Genomic DNA, 19315 nt, shown 5'->3' with positions numbered 1-19315 from the left:
GGGAGCGCGCCGGGGCCCCGAAGGAAGCACCGGAGCAGGGAGCAAGGTGCAGCGCTGAGACCTGGCCCGGCCGCAGCCGTCCCTGCCCTGCGCTGTCCCCTCATCCCCTCCCATCTTCCGCTGCTCTTGTCCCAGCTCCTCCCTCTGTGACATCTTTCTCCTGGGATGCTCGCTGGAGCCCAGCGCTTGCCCCGCTGCTGACTCCCTGCTCACATCAGCTCTTTGGGATGCTCTAATCTTCCACAAGGATCTGGCCAGTCCTCACCGCTCATGCATCAACCCAGCCTGGAAGAAGGGAGTGTCCCTTAGACGGGAACTCGGCATTTCCTGATGGAAACCCCCTTGCAGGATGTGTGGAAACGGAGGTGTCCGTAGCTGTGTGCGGCGGGTTTTTGGCTGCAGGGCTCTGTGCTGGTGAAGCCCACACTGCTTCACTGAGCTGGGGCCGGGGGGAGGAAAGTGCTGCCTAGGCCAGCTCCCCCCCAGCTTCTCACCCCCCGGTTCCAGCAGTGGTTTCTCAGAACTGAAACTCAATGAGACTCAAAGGCTCTGGCAGGAGGCTCTGGTGGGGCTTTGGTGGTGGTTTGCAGCCATCCGAGGACAAGATCCACAGGGTAATGGGAGATCCCAAACCAGGAGAGCAGCCCCAAACCCTCAGGGGAAAGCTCTCCAGACTAAACCTGAGGGTTTCAGGGTAGAACTGGCACGATGGGGCTCTCCAGACCCTGGAAGATGAGCGGTAGATCTGTGGGGGATCCCAGTGATTTGCAGTTGCTAGAGCTGTGCAGACTTTGTGGTTTTGAGGCCAGGGCTAGGAAGAGGTCTGGAAAGCAATAGAAAGCATTGCCAACCCCCAGAACACTTCTGAAGTTGCCTCAGAGAGAACAACCAGCTCTAACTCAGTGCCCTGGGGCACGCACCAGTAGGGAGGGCTGAGGTTAGGGCCATCAGCTACATGAATTATCCCATTCTCACTCATTACCAGAGCTCTTTGTACCCAGTTTGGAAACCTGTGGGAGCAGCTGGGTTCGGGTGGGACACTGCCCCACACAAGTCCCTGACCTACTTGGAAATGGCAGTTTTGTGTTCTTATGGGCCTTTTGGTTTTGCACGCATAAGCAAAGATGACATTTTATCCTCTTCAAGGAGAGGGGCGGGAGACCTTGCTAAGAATTCACATCTGTTTTGGAAACAAGTCAACGCAGGAAAACTACCCACATGGAGAAGTAATGTGGTTTTGATTGTATTGCACTCTATAGAAAGTAGTGCACACATATTAAACTATATTAGACAGTATAATAATAGCTTACAGTTAGTCTGCCTTTCATCTGGACGTGCTTCACAAACGTCACAGAAATGCAGAAGCCTCTCACTGCCCCTGAGATGCCACCTCTGTGGCATCCCTGCACATGTCAACCAGCACAGCAGCCTCAGACCACCGTCCACCCTGGAACCCTCGCCAGCTGGGATGGGAAAGGTTCCTGTCCTCGCCATGCTCCAAGTTTAACATCCAAGGAACAGCCAAGCCTGACAGCAAATGGCTGAATAAGGACTACAGGGAAGCAACTGTGTTATGTTTTATTTTAAGGTGATCCCTGCAGTCTAAATCTTGGCTAATTACTTTGGCTCCGTCTTAAATGTTGCATGATTAATAGATATGGATGTGTGTTTAACTAAAACCTATCACGTTTGAAGGGAATAATAACAATAATAAGTTTTTCCATCCATTGAGATCCAGACCACTTATGATAATTGAAATTGCATGACACTGCCAGTGAGGGTCTTGAGATAGTTTCCAGTTACCCAGGTAATCCTGTTCTGCCTCCTTTATTGCTCCAGGGATCTCAAGTGGATGCTGGCATTTTATTTTCCTTTTCCCTCGTCCTCCTGGACCGCTGCACTCTTCTGTAACACAACCAATGGCTTCTGGTGAAGCACTTTTGGATGTGCTTGCTGCAAATAGGCCTCTTGTAGAGCAGCAGCATCCACACTGAAGGCCAGGTGCTGTTGGGATGATGCAGGGTGAGTGTGCTCTGAATCCATCCGGGAGCAGAGGCAGCCGAGGGGTGAAAATGCTGCTTCAGGAGCAAAGCGGGACCCTTCTTTGGTCCAGGTCCCACTGCTCACTGACGTGCCTCATCCCATGGCAGAGGGGATGGCTCCTCGGCTGCGCTGTTTATACGAGGGCAGTGACTAACAGGCTCTGCTCGGGGATTGCAGGAGGCTTTGTACAAACAAGGAGATGAGAGGCAGAGGGGAGGGATCGGGGCTTGAAATACCGGCTGTAAACACCACGCGTTTCAAGGAAAGACAACTTGGAGCAGGGTGATCCGAACTCCCAAGTGTTGCAAGAGTGGAGCAACAGGGAGGGCGACGCGCGCCCGTGTGCCGGCGCGGGGCTGAGCTTTCACAATAAATGATTAAAGCATGGTTCAGATCCCGTCAAATGGAACGGTGCTAATCTAATCACAATCCATCTGGCACTGCCACATCTGTCCCAACACCTCCACCTCTTCATTTTCAATCAGCCTTAAATAGTACATAATTATTAATGTCTACCCGCCTGTCAGCCGGCGCGGGGGATTCACTTATCTCTCAAGATTGGCTAAGGCAAGACACTGATATCGATGGATCTAGCGCCCGGCTCAGAGGGCAATAAGCCTTTTGCCCTTGGTTTCAGTCCTCCCTTGGGCATGGGGGCTGTGGAGATGGGAGGGAAAGTCACACAGAGCCCCTGGAAGCTGGCACCAGGCAGGGATTCGGCCGCTGGCCATGGTCAGTGACTGTCTCAGCCGTGTCACCTTGGTGCATTGCTTTGCTCAGATCCAGAGCTCGCTGCCGTTGCCAATAGGGTTTTATGGCTCTTCCAAGAAACAAGCCAATGCCAAAGCCCCAGCTCTTTGTGGGTTTTTCTGTGTGGGCTCTTCGCAGCTCTGGCCCACACTGACCAGCCAGACTAAGCAGTCCAACATCTTACCAATCCTTAGGAGTTCTACTGTGAGTCTCCCAAAACCTGGAGACGTTTAAAGCCTCAGGAATCGTGTGGTTATGTGAAAATCTTGTCTCTTTCCTCCTTTATAGAAAAAATATTTCCCTGTTCTTGTGGCTGGGATAAAGCTCAAAAACATGAACTGGAGCAATGCGAAACCCAGAAACAGCAGCTTTTCTGGGTGAGTTTTAGGTGCTGCCTCAGGCGGGGGAGACACAAGCTGTGATTTCCTAATGGTCAAGATTAAAGTCCTCCTTCTACCCAGGTTGAGGAGTCAGGACCAAGCCTCTGCCCCAGCCCAAGGATGTGCTCGGCTGCAGCCGCTGAGCTCGACTAAGCTGAAGGCTGGGAGAGAAGCGCTGGATGACAAAGCTCAGAAACAGCCTTAAGAAAGCAGAGCCCAGAGCAAATACTTTGTGCACATTGAGCGAGCCCCCCCTGGATGTTTACAGAATAAGTTACCACATAACCAGCGTCTGGGGGATATCTGGCGAGCCCTTGAAACAAATGCTGGTGTTTTGATCAGCGCCATCGATCTGCAGCCGCCGCGCGGTGCTTACGTGGATTTGGAGGTTGAAAGGCGCTCGGTCGCAGTTCACAGTTTGTTCACAGACAAATCCTGCTGGTGGGGTTGTTTGTGGGCCTTTCTTCTCGGGAAGAGCCTGCTCAGCACATCCAGGTGAGAAAGCTGCTTTCACACCGCTCTGGGCATCTGAGGCACGGGAGTTAAAGGCAGATCTGGTGGAAGGGAGAGCGGAGCTATAACAAGAAGCGCTCCTCTCATCTCCATTCCACTCGGGAGAGGCTGTTTCCACAGGGCTTGCAAAGACAAAGACAATGGGTGCAAATTGCTTCTTGATGCAGGGATGGAGAAGTCCAACCGGAGGAGCCGCAGGGAAGTGAGGGAGCTGAATAAAAGGCCCATCTAATCGCCAGGTCCTCACCGGATCCTCTGGCTTCCTTAGAGATCCAAACCCATGACCTGGGTCAGACAAGGGGCCAGGTTCTAGGATGTGGAGTTTGGGTGTTGAAGGGGGAGGCAGCAGTCTGGGTCTGGGTCTGTCCTGGCTTTCCAGCAACGGTTGGCCCATGGGCTGTTTTGCTTCAAAAATAAGAATAAATCAATGGCTTCTCTTGGCTCGGCTGAGCTTGGGAATGGCTGTGATTTATAGGCCTCTGGTTGGTTGGAGCTGCAGGCTTGCCTGAAGCCTGGGAGATGCCACAAAGGAAGGAAAACCCAAAACCCCAGCTAACTGAAACCAATGGAGACATTACTTAGGTGTGGGCCATGTGCTCCATTTGTGAATCCTTCCTGGGGTCCCCAAGTGTTAGATCTCACTTTTGGGTCAGTTTTGCTCCCCACCCTCGAAAGGTGTCCACGAAGCAGGACAGAGCAGTGCTCTGCTTTGCTCCCCAGGAAGCACCAGGGCTGGTGCAGCCGGTGCAGCACCCGCAGCATCCTCTGCTGCAGCTCCTGGTGCAGTCTTCCCTCCACGTCCCATTTCTTCCCCCCTTTCTCTTTCTTTCTTCCGTTTTATTGCCTCGATCATCTCTGGACACTGGTTTCACTTTGATCTCTGGAAACTTTGGCATCGCTCCGAAAAAAATATATGTAGATATTGGGAAAGAAAAAAAAAGGAGAATAAGGGAAAAGCCGAGTCTTTGTTCCCCACAGCTGTTGTCATGCTGGAGCAAATCTCCACACAGGTATTAAATGCTCACCATTGATCAAACAGCCGGTGGTCCAGCGTTACCGGCACGGACCTGCTGAAGCCGAGTTATTTACACGAGAAATCATTTGGTTCCTGAGGTCTTGCTTGAGTTAAAGAGAAAAAAACCCTAAAAGCACAGAGTGGTGGGGAGCAGAGCTGGAGGTGCGGGGTGCTGCGGGGCAGGGCAAAGCTGTTGGTGCCAGTAAGTCCTGGGCTGTGGCTGCCCTGCTTCCTCCCCATGGGTATCCCAAAACCACTCAGCCCTCCAACCATCACTGGCACCCTCAGCCTTGCAGCTCCCACAGTCCCATTGCTTATCCTGGGACATCCCAGTGAGGACACGGAGGGAGACCCGCTGCAGCCGAGAGATGGAGCCCGGCGGGCGGGTACAGGAGGGAGAGGCTGGGGCATCGTCTGGCTCCCACATGTGCCTGGGTTGTTAGGAAGATTTATAGGGGAGAATGCGAGGCTTTTTCTCTTTGGCTTTATAATAATACATTAGGCTTTTAACCTCTGACCGGGAGCTCTGGAAGGGGGATGCTCCAGGCAGCCCCCGGGAAGGGGAGCGGGTGGGTTGGGGTCCTGGGGGGCCGGGCGCGATGCCGAAGGGGTTAACGCGGTGCGGAGGAATGCTGGAGTTTAGCGGGAGGCGTCGGCTGTCTTGAGGTCACCTGCGAGGGATTAGCGGGCGCAGACAGTTGTTGTTTGAGGACTGTCTGAGGCCAGGGAAGGGGTGGCGAGGCCCTGGGGCAGAGGGGGCCGCAGCCCCGCTGGGGGGATCTTCCCTGTCAGCCCGACTGTGAACTGGTGTCTTTTCTGCTAAGGAAATAAATCCATCACCATTGGGAAGCGGAGGAACGGGGACCCGTGGCAAGGGGGGAAGGTGGGGGGCAAACCGTGCCAGAGCCCAGGTGGGCAGCAGAGATGCTGAGGAGGAATTGAAATGTTACAGGCATGGCCAGGACCCACCAGGCTGTCCACACATGAGCTCCTTCCTGAAGAGGGGCTACAGGACTGCTCCCTCCCGTGAGGACCATGAGATAACTGGTCCTTGCCGGTGTGTGCCCAGGTGGGCGAGGGCGGCATGGAGGGATCTCTGTGTTAGCTCTGAGTATGAGCAACCTGAGGTTTTACACACCTTCCATCACCACAACTGATTCACAGGCTTGGCTGGGGCTGTGGGACCTGCCTCGTTGCTGCCTTGATCCTGAATCCCTATAAAACTGCTTGGTCCTCCATCCCTGGCTGTGCCCTCTGTGAAGCCGGATCGGGAGAGCCGCGCTCCTTCCCAATGGCTTGGGAGTTGAGTCAACGCATGATTTTTTCCTGTACCTCTTGCTGTAACATCTGCACCCTCTGCAGATGAAAGGTATTAGATGAGGATAAATTCTTAATCATCACAATAATCAATCATTCCTTACCTATAATTTAGTTGAAATTAATCCAGCAGACGAGCAAAGGGCCAAATGCTAAGCTGTGTCCTGGGTCTCTTTATTGACTCGGAAGGAGAGCATCTTCCATTCCAATCAAGAGCAAAGCTTGACAAAGCGCACCCAGAAATTTTCCATTCTGCAAGGGAGAACACAAAGAAAAACCCCACAGAATAACTAACCTTATTCTTTAAAGAAACATCCTGATTTGTCTCTGGTTGGGGCTGGATCTGACTCATGGTTTGACACGCTGGAGGGAGGGTGCGGAGCTGTGAGAAGTCAGGAACACCCTGTGCTTACCTGCAGGAGGTTCAGCCTTGTGGTTTATTTAAATATAGGAGCCCAAGCTGCATTTCAGGGCTTGCAGCAGCCGTTAAACGTTGGGTTTATTTACATGAAGGAGCCCTCTCCTTGGTGAGAGCGGAGCAGGTTTGGTGATAAAGCGGAGGCCGCGTGGCCCAAACTGCTGGAGAGACCTTCTAAGGCAAAGAGGCTCCCTGGGGCTAATGGGTGCTTTTATTGCACCAGCCCTGTAATAAAACACAAAATAAAGCAATTTTATTGAAATTAAAATGTAAATGGAAGATTTCTCTCACACCCCATCCCTGCCCCTGCCAAGATCTGTGTCTGGCAGCAGGGAGAGATCCCAGCTCCATCCGTGCTCCGGCGGGCTCCAGACCTGGGTCTGCCTCTTTCTCCACTGCACTTCACAAGCAGGGATGTGACTGGTGCTGGAGCTGGGTGCTGCATGGCTGGGTACAGGATGCTGGAGCCCCGGGACAGGAAAGGGCTTCCTGGGAGCCACGCAGGGGAGGAATAAATTGCTGGGGTTTCCTACTGGGCATATTCATAGCACTCAACTTTAATCTGCTTCTGCTCCTCGTGTAGTGAAATGAATAGTGAGAAGTGCTGTCCAAAGGCGATGCTGAGCACCCAAAGGACCAGGGGAGTGATGGCATGGTCAGAGCCGACCCCGGTCACCTCTGGGAAGGGATCAGCTTTGCCCAGGTCCATCTCAGGGCTGGTGCAGCAGGAGCCACCCAACCCTGCTCCCTAAGGAGCAGCCCTGGCCAAATGCATCCCAGCTGCTGGCTGAAGGAAGCGTTCCCTGCGCCCGTGGAGGGGTTCTGGTAGCGGCTGAGGGACAGGATAATAAAACAGGAAAAAATTAACATGTAAGAAAACATAGCTGCACCTGGAGCAACAGAGCAAAGAGAGTCAATGCAGTTCCCCTCAATGCCAGAGGAACTGTACGTCAGGGGAGCAGGCCGGTGCCCCCCTCCTTCCCCCTCGGCTCTCGCTAACTCCTATTTCAAAGGCAGACAAACAACACACTGTACTGTGTGGCATCTCCACTCTTAAATCTTCCTGTCTTCAGGTCCGTGTAATGTGAGCTGCGGGGCAGGATCTGACCCTTGCGCCGAGCGGGAGCCGTCCGGGGCACAGCCTCAGCTCCAGAGAGAAATCCCCTTTGCTGGATCTCCAAAGCCCCTGGATGAGCCGGAACAATCCTTCGGGAGAGCCCAAAGCACTGGCGCGGGCTCTGGTCCTCGGGGCTTCGGGTCAAACCCTGCCTCAGGCTGAGCCCCTGTAGGGGCCAGGGGCTGCAACCACCACCCAGCTCTGCTGCACCTTCTCCATTCAGGCTCTGCTTATTCATGGCAGCCCAAAAGCCGTTTGTGTCACCATGCTGGCCACGGGCAGAGCTGGGCTCCATGAACCAGTGTCTTGGAAGCCATCTCCTGCCATGGACCAAGTGCTGCCTGGAGGCTGGTTGTGTTGCTTGCTGTGCTTTGCTTTTCCTTCTTTCTTCCCCCTCCACCCCCTGCTTTCTTTCTTGCTTTCTCTCTCTTTCTTTTGCAAAGCGACATCATCTCTCTCCCACTCTCACTCTCGCTCTGTGAGAGCTGATGCAGTTAATTGGAGCTTCTTGTAAGTGAACATTAACGCAGGCAGAGCCAAGAAGACGTCTTGGCAGCGAAATATCATTATCAGTTCTTGAGCTCCAGCCAGAATCCCCTTGTGGTCAAAACACCATTCTTTAAACTAAACAATTAAAGGTTTGTGCAAGTGTTGCTGCCACGAGTTATCGGGATGGGTTGGGGCCACCCCATCCCTGTGTCAGCGCCACTGAAACCTCCTGCTCTGAGCAGGGAGGCAGGTGATGGGCTGGAACCTCCACAGCATGGGTAGAACTGGGCAGTGTTGCCGAATTCACCCTTTTCCCTCACAGCACAAAGAAAGTAAAGCATTGCATCCTCTGGCAACTTTCTGTCCGGGTTAGAGCCTTATGTGAGCCTCAACAGGGGAAAAGTCAGTGAAAGAGGATCAGTTTAGACAACTTGAGGTTGTCAGGAGGCCCTGAGGTACCTCAAACACAAACCCTCATCTTCAGGCCTGGGTGAATCTGCCACTGCTGCTTCCTACCTTTACAGGAGGACCCAACCCAGGTCGGACAAAGAGGTACCAGGGCTTCCACAGGCGATCACACTTCCTCTATTTTCTTCTCCTCTGGTACCTGCTTGCTTGTCTCCTATCCCAGTTCCTTCCCCAGTCTCTTGCCCACCTCTCTGTGGTTCTTCGACCATCCCTCTTTGCTGCTTACTCAACCAACAAAAGTGCTGGTCTGGTGTTACAACCACATTCCTATGTATAGCAGCTGATAAAATAACGGATAAAATATCGAGCGGTTTAGGGGCAGAAGGTGTGGAAATACAGGTCTTGCTATCTCTTATCACAACAGCAGTAAAAGGCAATGCTTTTTCACACCAGTGCATGCTCAGGAGAGTCTGAGGACAAGCATTCAGCAAAAAGAAACTGAACCAATACATGGATACGCAGACCTGCCAGCACCTGGAAATGAGAGCAGCACCCTCAGCCTTTCCTCTTCCTTCAGGCTGAAGGAAATAGGGACTTGTGCTTTGGGACTGACCCCTTCACCTGGAAAAGTCCCTTCGAGGACATTGTGCTCGTTGTGTGACATGAGAAGGGGGAAAAGATGCAGAAGGGGAGGATCCCCTCAGCACAGGGGGGATGCGCAGGGCTGCGTCCGAGCAGCGCTCCCTGCTCCTGGGCACGAATCCTTCCTTTGTCCCTGGCAATATTCAGGCCACGGACGTGGGCTCTAGCCCTGTGCCTGGCTGCACCCAGCGCCACGCGCAAGGTCTGTTTCCCCCTGCGCACTGCATGGCTGCAGTGTGCAGGCTGCGGGGGCCCCTCTGTCCTTCCTGGGGACAGTCCCATTGCCACCTGTTCCTATGGAGAAGGCTTTTTATCACAGCCACTCGGCAAACAGCGCCCGCCGGAGCCCCTCTCTGCCCGGAGAGAGTCAACAAGGCAAAACAAACATTCCTGGTCCTTGTGCACACACAGCCCGGGCTGCTCTGCCTGCCAGACCGGGGGCTCCCAGATGGTGCCCAAAGGCAGGGCCGGCGGGCACAGCCCCAAGCCTTGCTGTGGAGCAGCTGGGAAGGACACATCCCCCCTTCGCAAAGGGATTCTCCCTCTTCCCTTCCCCGGCAGTGAGTCCAGCAGGGTCACACTTTTGGCTTCACTTCCCAAAGGGGCTTCTTCCCTGCAAGCTCTGAGGTTGCAAAGTTGAGCTTCGACTCCCCCCCCGTCTCCCACTCCCTTCCCACTCCCACCAAGGCGGGGGGAGAGGGAGAGGGCAGACAGGATCCCCCATTGCGACAAGCGCTCGCAGAGCCGGAGCCGGGAATTAACATGCTCAGGCTGTAATTAGGGCTTCAGCACCGTGACACCTTTATAGGTGTCTTTATTTAAAAGCAGGTAAATTGGAGGCTTCCAGGTTGGGTACGTTAGCAGGGGGAGGTGGTGGCGATGATGGTGGGGAAGGGATGAGACAGGAGTGAATTATTTTTAGTGGCATCCTTGTGCGGTGATGGGATAACCGTGGCCTGGGTGATGGGTGGGAGATGCAGAAACTTGAAGGAAGTTGGTTGCAGTCAGCAGGAAAAGAGAATATTTGTATAGGTCCTACATCTATCTGCCTGTTGAAAGGGAATGGGGGTGAAGCTGCATAGGTTGGAGCCCCCCATTGTATGTCAAGGTTGTGCTCATCCCATTGCCTGCTCCATTCCATGCGCCTGCGTCTATCAGCACGTTTGAGCCTCTACCTGCTTCACCAGTGACCAGGGAACGGCTGAGGCAGGCTGGGAATTACCCCCAGCAGGAGCAGGAACAGCAGCAGGGTTATGGGGAGCGGGCAGCTGGGACTGAGCCTCCCATCAGCACTGCAGCATCGCACCCATGAGCAGTGGGCATCCTGCTGCTGGCCCCATGCTCACCACTGGCCATCCCAGCTGCTTAGAGACAGGTTTGGATGCAGATGGCACCACCGGCAGCCTCAGAGTTCAGGGATGCTCACATCTAGACCAATCTGGAGGCTTTCCCTTTTTTTCCCTGACAGCTGCTGCCTCTACTTTAGGCAAGGACATTAGCGCCGAGAGGAAAAAAATTTGATTTTAATGCAAGCCCCAGTAATCAGCTATTTGTGATGGAATTTTATCTGTCCTGGTCTCTAAGGGATGAGAAGCAAGCAGAGAGGAAAGAAGGGTCAGAAATTAGTATGCAGAAATATCTGATCAGCCAAAGTAATTTTCTTTAATAATCGTATTCATACTGGCTGCTCTCCGCTCACAAGAAGAATTAAGTATTTAATAGTAATATATTTCATCTGGCAGCAGTTCCGTTTCGTTAGGAGCCGCGATGCCTCGCGGGGAGGGGGTGGGCAGCGCATGGCAGGGACGCCGCTGCCGCACACACCGGCCCCACCGCAGCGGCTCCGGGATGGGGCAGCATTCCGCTGGGACAGCCTGCAGCATGGCTGTAGTCACAGAGCAGCGAGCTCCCAGCAAGGCAAAGGGAGGTGAGGGACCGGACCATCGGCACGTGCTTCGTGTTGGGCCTTGTGTCGGGAATCCTGTGCTGCTGCATCCTCTGGGCTGTGCAGTACAGGTCACACCACAGGAGCAGCGGGTTGCTCCATGCCCTTAACCCCCTTGTTCCGTAATTGCTGGGAGATGCACTAATTCTTGTCATTGGCATCCATTTGGACACTGAACCATGTCCATAAGTCCCATTGGCTCTTATGGGGCTTATCTACATGCTTGAACACTGCCCTGAATATCGATGTTCTCCCAAATCAGTGATTATTCACAACCCTCCCATAGGAAATGTGAGAGCCTCCGGGAAGGAAGCTGCGAGCGTGGATCTGTCCGAGTGTCTGTCATGTCCCATGTGGGCACACACAGCCATCTCTTGCTCCAGACATCAGCAGCATCTTCCTGCAGTTTCCACCCTCGCAGCACCTCGGGCACCAGTTCAGAGGAAAGGAAGCCAGGCAGCAGCACAATTGCACCTTAGCAAGGGCAGGACTGTGCTCCCCAGGGCCGCACGGGTGCAGGCACAGGGAACATGTCCTGTTTGTCAGCCCCAACCCCGTGCCTCCATCGGGGCTCCCCTGGGACAGCCGGAGCAAGGGAATGGGGTCACCCGCTCCGTGCCAGCCCTGCCTCCAACACCCATCGTGATGTGCACGTTGGGGGGGAGAAATGAATCCATATTCACTCAAAACAGATACAGAGAAATGAAAATCTGAGTTCAGATCCTCTCTGTTCTTTTAACAGCACATGACAGAAACAGATGGAAAGTGATGCTGGCAATTCAGCTCACTCGACAGTCTGGAGTTAAAATACCTGTGTTAAACTGACAGTACTGCAGGCACTGGGGAAGGAGGCAGCCAGGGATTGCAGGTGCCTTGGCAGAGCAGTGACTTGGGGATAAACTGTACGGGAAAGGTGGAAATGCACTTGTACAGCCAAACCCCTCCAGAAATCACAGCAGAACAGTATCACCCACCCTCGTGGTGGTGCTCGCTGGACTAATTACAAGCAAAATAGTTTTGCGGCTGCCCCATCCCTGGCAGTGCTCAAGGCCAGGTTGGACACAGGGGCTTGGAGCAAGCTGCTCCAGTGGAAGGGGTCCCTGCCCGTGGCAGGGGTTGGAACTGGATGAGCTTTAAGGTCCCTTCCAACCCAAACCCATCTGGGATCTATGATTCTATGAAAATATCAATGGCAAAGAGCACAGGTATTGATGATTTGATGCGGTACATGAGGGGAAGCACCTATTCTCTTTCTTTCTTTCAAATCTTTCCCAGATTTGCTAAGCTGAACAAGCCTGCCCCTGTGCTCCCTTCCTCTCACTTCTGCCATCCCGGATCTGCGTTTGCTCCAGTGACATGGTCTCTGCCGCAGCTTGCAAATGCCAGGAAATACTGTTCAGTTGAAAAGAGATCTGGGACTTGGCTCTTGTGATAAATAGACTGCAGTGTGGGAATAGTGAGTAAATAAATAGCATAGCAGAGGATAAGATGCCAGGCCCCGGCTCCTGCCTGCCCCATGGCTTCTCTCTGGCTTCCCTCTCCAGAGCTTTCCAGCACAGCCAGAGCCATCTATGGGCACCTTGGCTCTTGGCAAGGCCCATGCCAGTGGTCCAGCTCCCGGCAAACACCCTCATCCCTCTCCAGAGCCGGTGACCCCGGACATCCATCCCTCGCACATCTCCCTCCTTCTTCCCCTCCTTCCCTGTCCTCCTCCTCCTCCTCCTCCCCGAAGCGCGGTCTGCAGAGCGCGTGTTTGTGAGCTCACAGGGAACGGCGGGACACGGGCCTTTCTCTCAGCTCTAATGAAACCCTTTAATCATATTCAAATAGGTTACTGTTCAGGGGGAAAATAGAAATATGGATTTGATAGCAATAAATTTCCCTGGCTGGCTAAGCCCAGTTCTTAATTGTCCTGTCCCAGGGCTCGCACATTTCATTGTTCGTTAGGTGCTTAAGTCCCTGCTCTCATTTTGTGGCGGTGACATTACCGCTGATGGCTCTAATACTCTCATAATTTGAAAGGGGATTTGCATGATAGAACGCAGAGTATTAAAAGAAAAAGAAAAAAGGAGAGTTAAGAAAAAAAAAAAAGGAGGGAGGGGGTGAAGAAAAGGGGGGGGGGCAGGGGCTCGGCTTCCACTTAAAAAAAAAAAAAAGTCACTTTCTTCAAAGTCAAATCATTGTTTTCATTAAAGTGGGAGAAAAAAAAGTGTCTCCTCTGCACAGGCGGCCCGGCCTGGCGCGGAATTATCCTTATTGTTGCTAATGGTTATTAATTATTATTATCCTGCTACACAGAGCGCTGCGGACGTGATGTCCCCAACGTCCTTGGGACAAAGAGTGAAAAAAAGCCAGGGTGTCCGAGCCGGGGCGGCTGCTGCCGGGTGCTGGGGGCTCTGCCCATGGCCCCACTGCGGCACTGGTTTGGTGGTGGAGCCTTGGAAGGAGCCCAGCGGGGTCTTGTCTCCGCAGCTCTCAGCCCGGTGTTTGTGGCCCGTGGCTTGGGTTCAGGGCTTGTTTGAGTAGGAAACATAAAGATGGGGTTGCCCTGCTGTGTGCTTTCATCCCCAAACTGTGGTTAATGTGTAGGGATAAGCCCAAATATATCGTAGTTCCTTGATGTCCAGAGAGACTCCGACCCCCAGGCTGGGTTATGCACCGCTGCCTCTGCAGGGCTGGGCAGCGGAGCCCACCTTAGGGCTGCGTTTTCCTACTCACTGGCTTTAAAAGCTGGGAAGAACCATTATGATCATCTGAGCTGCAAGTACCAGAGCGCCTCAGCACCCGGGGTGTCAGAAATCCTGATGTGGATTTTCTAGTGGCAAACCTGCCTCTGCGGAAACCGGGACACGAGTCTCCAGGCTGTCATTTTGCAATGCAAAGACCGGGGGCAGCCAGTTCCTGCCTCTGCCACCGGCACTGAGAGCCCCGGCCATGGCAGCACTTCCATCCTGGTGATGCTGTTGTTAGTAAAGGGAACAGTACCCTGCTGTGGTCACCTTCCTTTGGTCTGCTGGTCAGTGTTGTCCAGCCATGAGGAGCAGACCACCAACTAACTGGCCACGTCTGTGACTGCAGCATGTCCTGAAGGAGGGCCTGTGCTCACTGACACAACCTCCTCTCCCTGTCCTTCACATGAGAGAAATGCACAGGGAGAATCCGCAACCAAAAACCAGCCCTGGGTCAAAATCCCCTTTTCACCTCTGTATATGGAGGCCACAGTTCCATTCTGCAGTTGATCTGATATTGAACCCTGGCGCATGGACACGCGCTGCTCTAGTGCACAGGAGTCTGTGGAAGGCTTTATCCATCGGCTCTCGAACAATAAAGTCGCAATCAGAAATGTATTAATTATTCTCATAGTGTGTCAGGCTTGTGCAGAGATGATGTTTTGGCTGCTGTTCTCGAGTGGTTTAACATCATTCAGGGTGGGAAGGGTCCTCGTCTATTGACCTGAGCAGAAGTGGAGTCATTCACCCCAGCTCGGGCTGCTGCTCTCTCACTTGCCATCCGCTCTTTCCCTCTAACTCCGTTGTACATCCCAGGCTTGCAGAGACGGCAAAGCCCAAGGCCGTGCATCCAAGGTGCCCTTGCTCGGATCGCGCCATCCCACCAAGGGCTTCACAGGAAGGTCTCATCCCAGGGAGGAACATTGCTGTGTCTGCTCATTCCAGTGTGTTCGCCACCCATTTACGGGAATTTCGCCATCCCAAATTCCTATGGGAAGCAGCCCAAAGGGCTCACAGAGGGCAGCGATTTCTAGTAGTGTGGCTGCAGCAGGCACCCAGCCTCTGCGCTTGAAAGGACCCAAGGTCAGACTCCCAGATTTGAATGGATTTTGCCAGCCCCATCCCAAGCTGTTCGCCCTGCCCTTGCTACCACCAATTGGCAGCCCGCCCGGCTTGCCTTGCCTTGCCTTACTCCCTCCGGGCTTGGAGCAAGGGACAGGGATCAGCCACAAGCAAAGCCAGGGGGAATCTGAACCCCACATGTGAACCGGTGCATGCCTAAATCCAGAGAGACCTTGAAGGGTGCCAAGAAACCAGTTCGTGGGGTGTTGAGGGAAGGATCCTGGTCAAACTAGGATCATCTCATCTCTCTTCTATTCTATTTTCATCTCCGCAGTATTGGACCACTTCCCACTAACATATTTACCCAGCGAGGTGACTACCATCTGTCTCCTCTTTATTAAAATACTCCAGGATTTTCCCCCATGAGTCGTCGCCCATGGGAATGGGAAGAAAGGATGTCAGCGAGCTGGAGGGAGGGCTGGGAAGTGGGTCATACCCTTCAGGAGCGCTCTCGGCCCCTCCAAACTGGGGCACGCCGTGAGTCCGGGGACACAGTGGGGTTGGACTCGGCTGTGGCTGATCCCGGGTGGATTTCTGCCTGAAGGCACCGTTTGGAACGGTTCCGGCCCCCGCCGTGCAGAAACCGGCTCCCCGATTGCGTCACCGGCAGAAAAGGGAATTATTCGGGCCCTCGTTTCAGCTGAAACAATACTGCAAATTAGCCAAAGGTGTGCTCCGCTCCCAGCACAGCTCCCCGGGAGCACGCGCCTGCTGCAGCCTGCACACAGACCTGCTCCGAGGGGCAGGGGATGGACTCGCTGGAGCTGGGTTTATGGGCGTGAGGAAAAGGCTCGTTTCCTTTGGAAAAGGCCCTGAACCTTGAACCCGGGAGGTTCTCCCCAGTGCTGGGCTCTGCTCCTGCACTCTCGCCCACCCCGATGGGGCACAGCAGCCTCACTGCATCCCTCCCCGTGCCCCTGAGGCTCAAACCCTCCATCTTTCGCTACCCACAGGCCCGTCCAGCAGTTTCCCCACCAAAGCTCTGCAGCCTCCATCACCAAGGAGGTGTCCATGGCCCCGTGCAGCTCTCAAGGGGAGCCCCACCGTCCCCAAACTGTGCCCTGTGCCGCAAAGCAGCATCCCCTCCCTCATCCCGCTCTGCTGGGATGCAGGAGATGTCCACCACCACTGTCCCAAGCGGCGCTCGCCCCGGGAAAGCACCAGAACCAAAGTGGAGCTTCAGTACTTTTGTTCTCTCATTCACTTCGGGGTGGGGGAGGAATGGAGAGGGGGAGAAGGGAGAAGAAGGGGAGGGGGACAAAGGGGGTTTAATAGGCTCCAGTGACAGCACAATGTCCACATTGGGAAAAGATTAATGACGAAAATTAATCGCATGACCTTTCTTTCGAGGAGCTGGAGGTGAGGCGAGCCATTAAAGCCTCTTATGTTGTAATTAACGTTTGAGGGGAGAAAAGACTGGCTTTAGAATGGATGCGATCATTTAATTAGGGTTATGCGTCAGTGCCACAACAGGTTCAGAGAAGTCATAATTTAACTATAGCTTTAAATTACCCAGTCAGAAGGCGGGTGGCAGGGTTTAATGGCAGGGAAGCGCTGGCACCGAGGAGTAGGGACAACAATTAAATAAACACCTCGAGGGGAGAAGGAGAGGGGAGATTCTGAGGAGGAGAGGGGGGCACCCGGGCAGGGCATCGGCACAGGGAATCCTGTCACACTGGAGCGGGACAGACCTCGTCCGGGTGCAGGAACCCCCTCGTGCATCCTCCCCGCTTGAGGTTCCCATGGCAGCGGGTCCATGCCTCAGCCCTGTATTAATCCACCAGCCCCAATTTCCCCTTCTTCCACCCCTATGGACACGGGTCACAATCGGATTCATGTCAGGACACCGTGGCTTGGCAATACCTGGTCTTTGATGCTTCTGTTCACCCCGTGATCGAGAGCAATGAGCAAAAGCAGCGCATCTTTACAAACGCAAGGTTTTAGAAACAAGGTCGGGATTTCTTCTTTTCCTTTCAGGAGGAAACTTCACCAAAATATCCAGGGAAATGCCTGATTTTCCCTCTATCTATGGAGAGACATCCACATGGTCAGAGCACCAGCTGCTTTGTGCTGCTGCAGAAGGTCTTTTGGTCTGTGAAGGGGAACGAGATGCTGCAAAGCATGGGCATGGGCACCAGCACCGGCACCAGCACCGTGTCCTGCTGGGCTTTCCTGGAGGGCTGATTTGAAAGGGAAGAGTTGGGCTGTGCTTGACTTTGGGCAGTGACTCAGCGCAGGGGGGTGCGTGTGTGAGAGCGGAGGTGAAGGTGGACGTGTGGAACCTTGGAAAATGGTACGTGAGAAATGAGTGTCATGATCAAGTGCTGCATATTGGATGGATTATTAAGGTTCAAAATTAAAACATATACAATATTGCCAATGCCAAGAGCTCTCTAATCATAAATCAGTTCCCCTGACCCCTTCATAATCATGAGATTGCCCTAAAGAGCAGGAGATTTTACATAATAATAAATGTGAAAGGGGTGGGTTTTAATTGGCCTCCTGCTTTCTGGAGCCCTCGATGGTCACGCTTCCGAACGCTGCCAGCAGAAGGCTGTTTCGTTTGGGGTTAGTGGAGGTGGAGGGTTTCCATAACGCTGGATCTCTGTGGAATTACACTTTAGGGAAAAATGGCCATTTCCCATGAGCGAACAGAGGTGAGGAAACCGGAACCCCGGGATCCCAGCGCCGATGCTAAACTCGGAGGCCAAGTAAATGGGAGCTCCTTACCTTGGGTATATCACCAGCAGCTCTGCTGCCTTCAGCAGGGCAGAAAGCGGAAGAAAACAGTTCTGTGTTCTAAGCAACCGCTTCAAATCAGTGTGATACTGCTGCGAAGGGAACACGGTTTTGCATTCTCTTTTCCTTCCATCATTCACTTTGGTTCTCCTCATGCTTTCGCTCACGGAGGGGCTGGTACCACTTTGCACCTCTCCCTTTGGTTTCAATCTGCTTTGCCTTGCAGTGGAGGTTCTCCTGAGTGCCCGGGTTTGTGCTGCAAATCCGCGCTTCTCTTTGGGCAAAATCCCTGGAATTCTCGCAGCACACGGAAATCACAAAGGAAGCCCTCAGATGCTCACCCAGTATTGACCGAGAGCTCTGCAAACCCCTTCCTGTGAGTGCCTCTTGTGAACCTGTCACCACTACCCCAGGCCCTGCCCTCCCCGTGCTGGTCCATGGACCTGGTCCATGCCAGCTCCCGACTGCCCATAAACCCCAGTGCCTACGAGAGAGAGATGGAAATGACTTCTCTCCTTCACCACGGCCTTAAAACTTAATAGTCTCTCAAATGCCGTGATGCAAGGGGGGGCTTTTATGGACTCGACAAGGGATAATATTATCAAGGTGTGTTATTATATTAATTCCAATATTTCATGAGATGGGGCGGGGGGGAGAGGGTGAAGAATAAAACCTTTCACTGGGGAGCTCCAGGTTCTTTCCCCCTAGGGCTGCACACAGTGGTCAGCGAGGGCTGCCAGGGCTCCTTGGGTGGCAAAGCCACTGTCACCTCCTCCTGTCCCTCCCCTTGTCCCAAGGCAGCTGTGCAGGTCCTGGTGGGACCAGGCATCCGCTAAATGCCTTCACTGCCCAAACAAGTGCCACTCGATTGTCTCCATTCCTAATGCCATCGCTTTCTCCTTCTTTCTGTACTTCCCTCCTTTCTCCCTGTTCCTACTTCTCCATCCCTCTCCAAGCCAAAGCGCCTGCTGGGATTTTGGAGTCCAGCCACTGCCCAGCTTTCACCGTGTGTGGGCAACACCAAACAAACAGACTGTAAATAAAATACCCTCCCTCTCACACACACACACACATATTTTCTCCATTACCTCCGCTAATACTGTCTTTCTTCCATCTTGACTTCAATGTTGTTTTTTGTCTCTCCCAAACCCCTCCTCCTCCTCCTCCCTGCAATTTATTCCAGCTGTGAAAACCTTTCTGCCATCCCTCTGCCACACGGCGGATAGGTGAGTGGCAACGAGAGAAGCCCCTCTAAGCCACTGTGGCTAATCTATCCCACATGTGTGCCTTGGCGGGCGTCCCGCGCCGGAGCCCAGCCGGACCGCGCGGCTCCTGCCGGAATCAGCCCAGCCCTTCGCAGGCTCCAGCCCAGACGCTTCCCTCCCTGCGCCAATGGGAGCAGCACTGCAGATGGAACGGGCTTCCTGGGTCTTTCCTTTGTTGCATCCTCTGGTACTTGGTCCCGTGCTGTGAGCCAAAGGGGTGAGATGGAGCCTCGGGGAGGAAGGATCACCATGGGGAAGACAAGGGAGGACAAGCTGTGAGCACAGCATAGATCACAGATTGGGTTGGGTTGGAAGAGACCTTAAAGGTCATTCAGTTCCAATCCCCTGCCATGGGCAGGGACACCTTCCACCAGACCAGGTTGCTCCAAGCCCTGTCCAAACTGGCCAACTTGTCCCACATCC

At 53.7% G+C, this 19315-nt stretch overlaps 1 long non-coding RNA gene across 1 annotated transcript in view; it reads left to right on the top strand.

Annotated features, from left to right (window-relative positions):
* Positions 1-17221, top strand: part of LOC136023587 (uncharacterized) — a 55929-nt gene extending 38708 nt beyond the window's left edge. Inside the window, exon 3 of the long non-coding RNA XR_010616642.1 lies at positions 16866-17221. This is a non-coding gene — a long non-coding RNA (uncharacterized LOC136023587). The remainder of the gene's footprint in view (positions 1-16865) is intronic.
* The last annotated feature ends 2094 nt before the right edge of the window (positions 17222-19315 follow it).

Source organism: Lathamus discolor, chromosome 19 (genome assembly GCF_037157495.1).
Source record: "Lathamus discolor isolate bLatDis1 chromosome 19, bLatDis1.hap1, whole genome shotgun sequence".
NCBI lineage: Eukaryota > Metazoa > Chordata > Aves > Psittaciformes > Psittacidae > Lathamus > Lathamus discolor.
The sequence above is the reverse complement of the archived record's forward strand: the minus strand, read 5'-3'. Positions and strand labels throughout refer to the sequence as shown.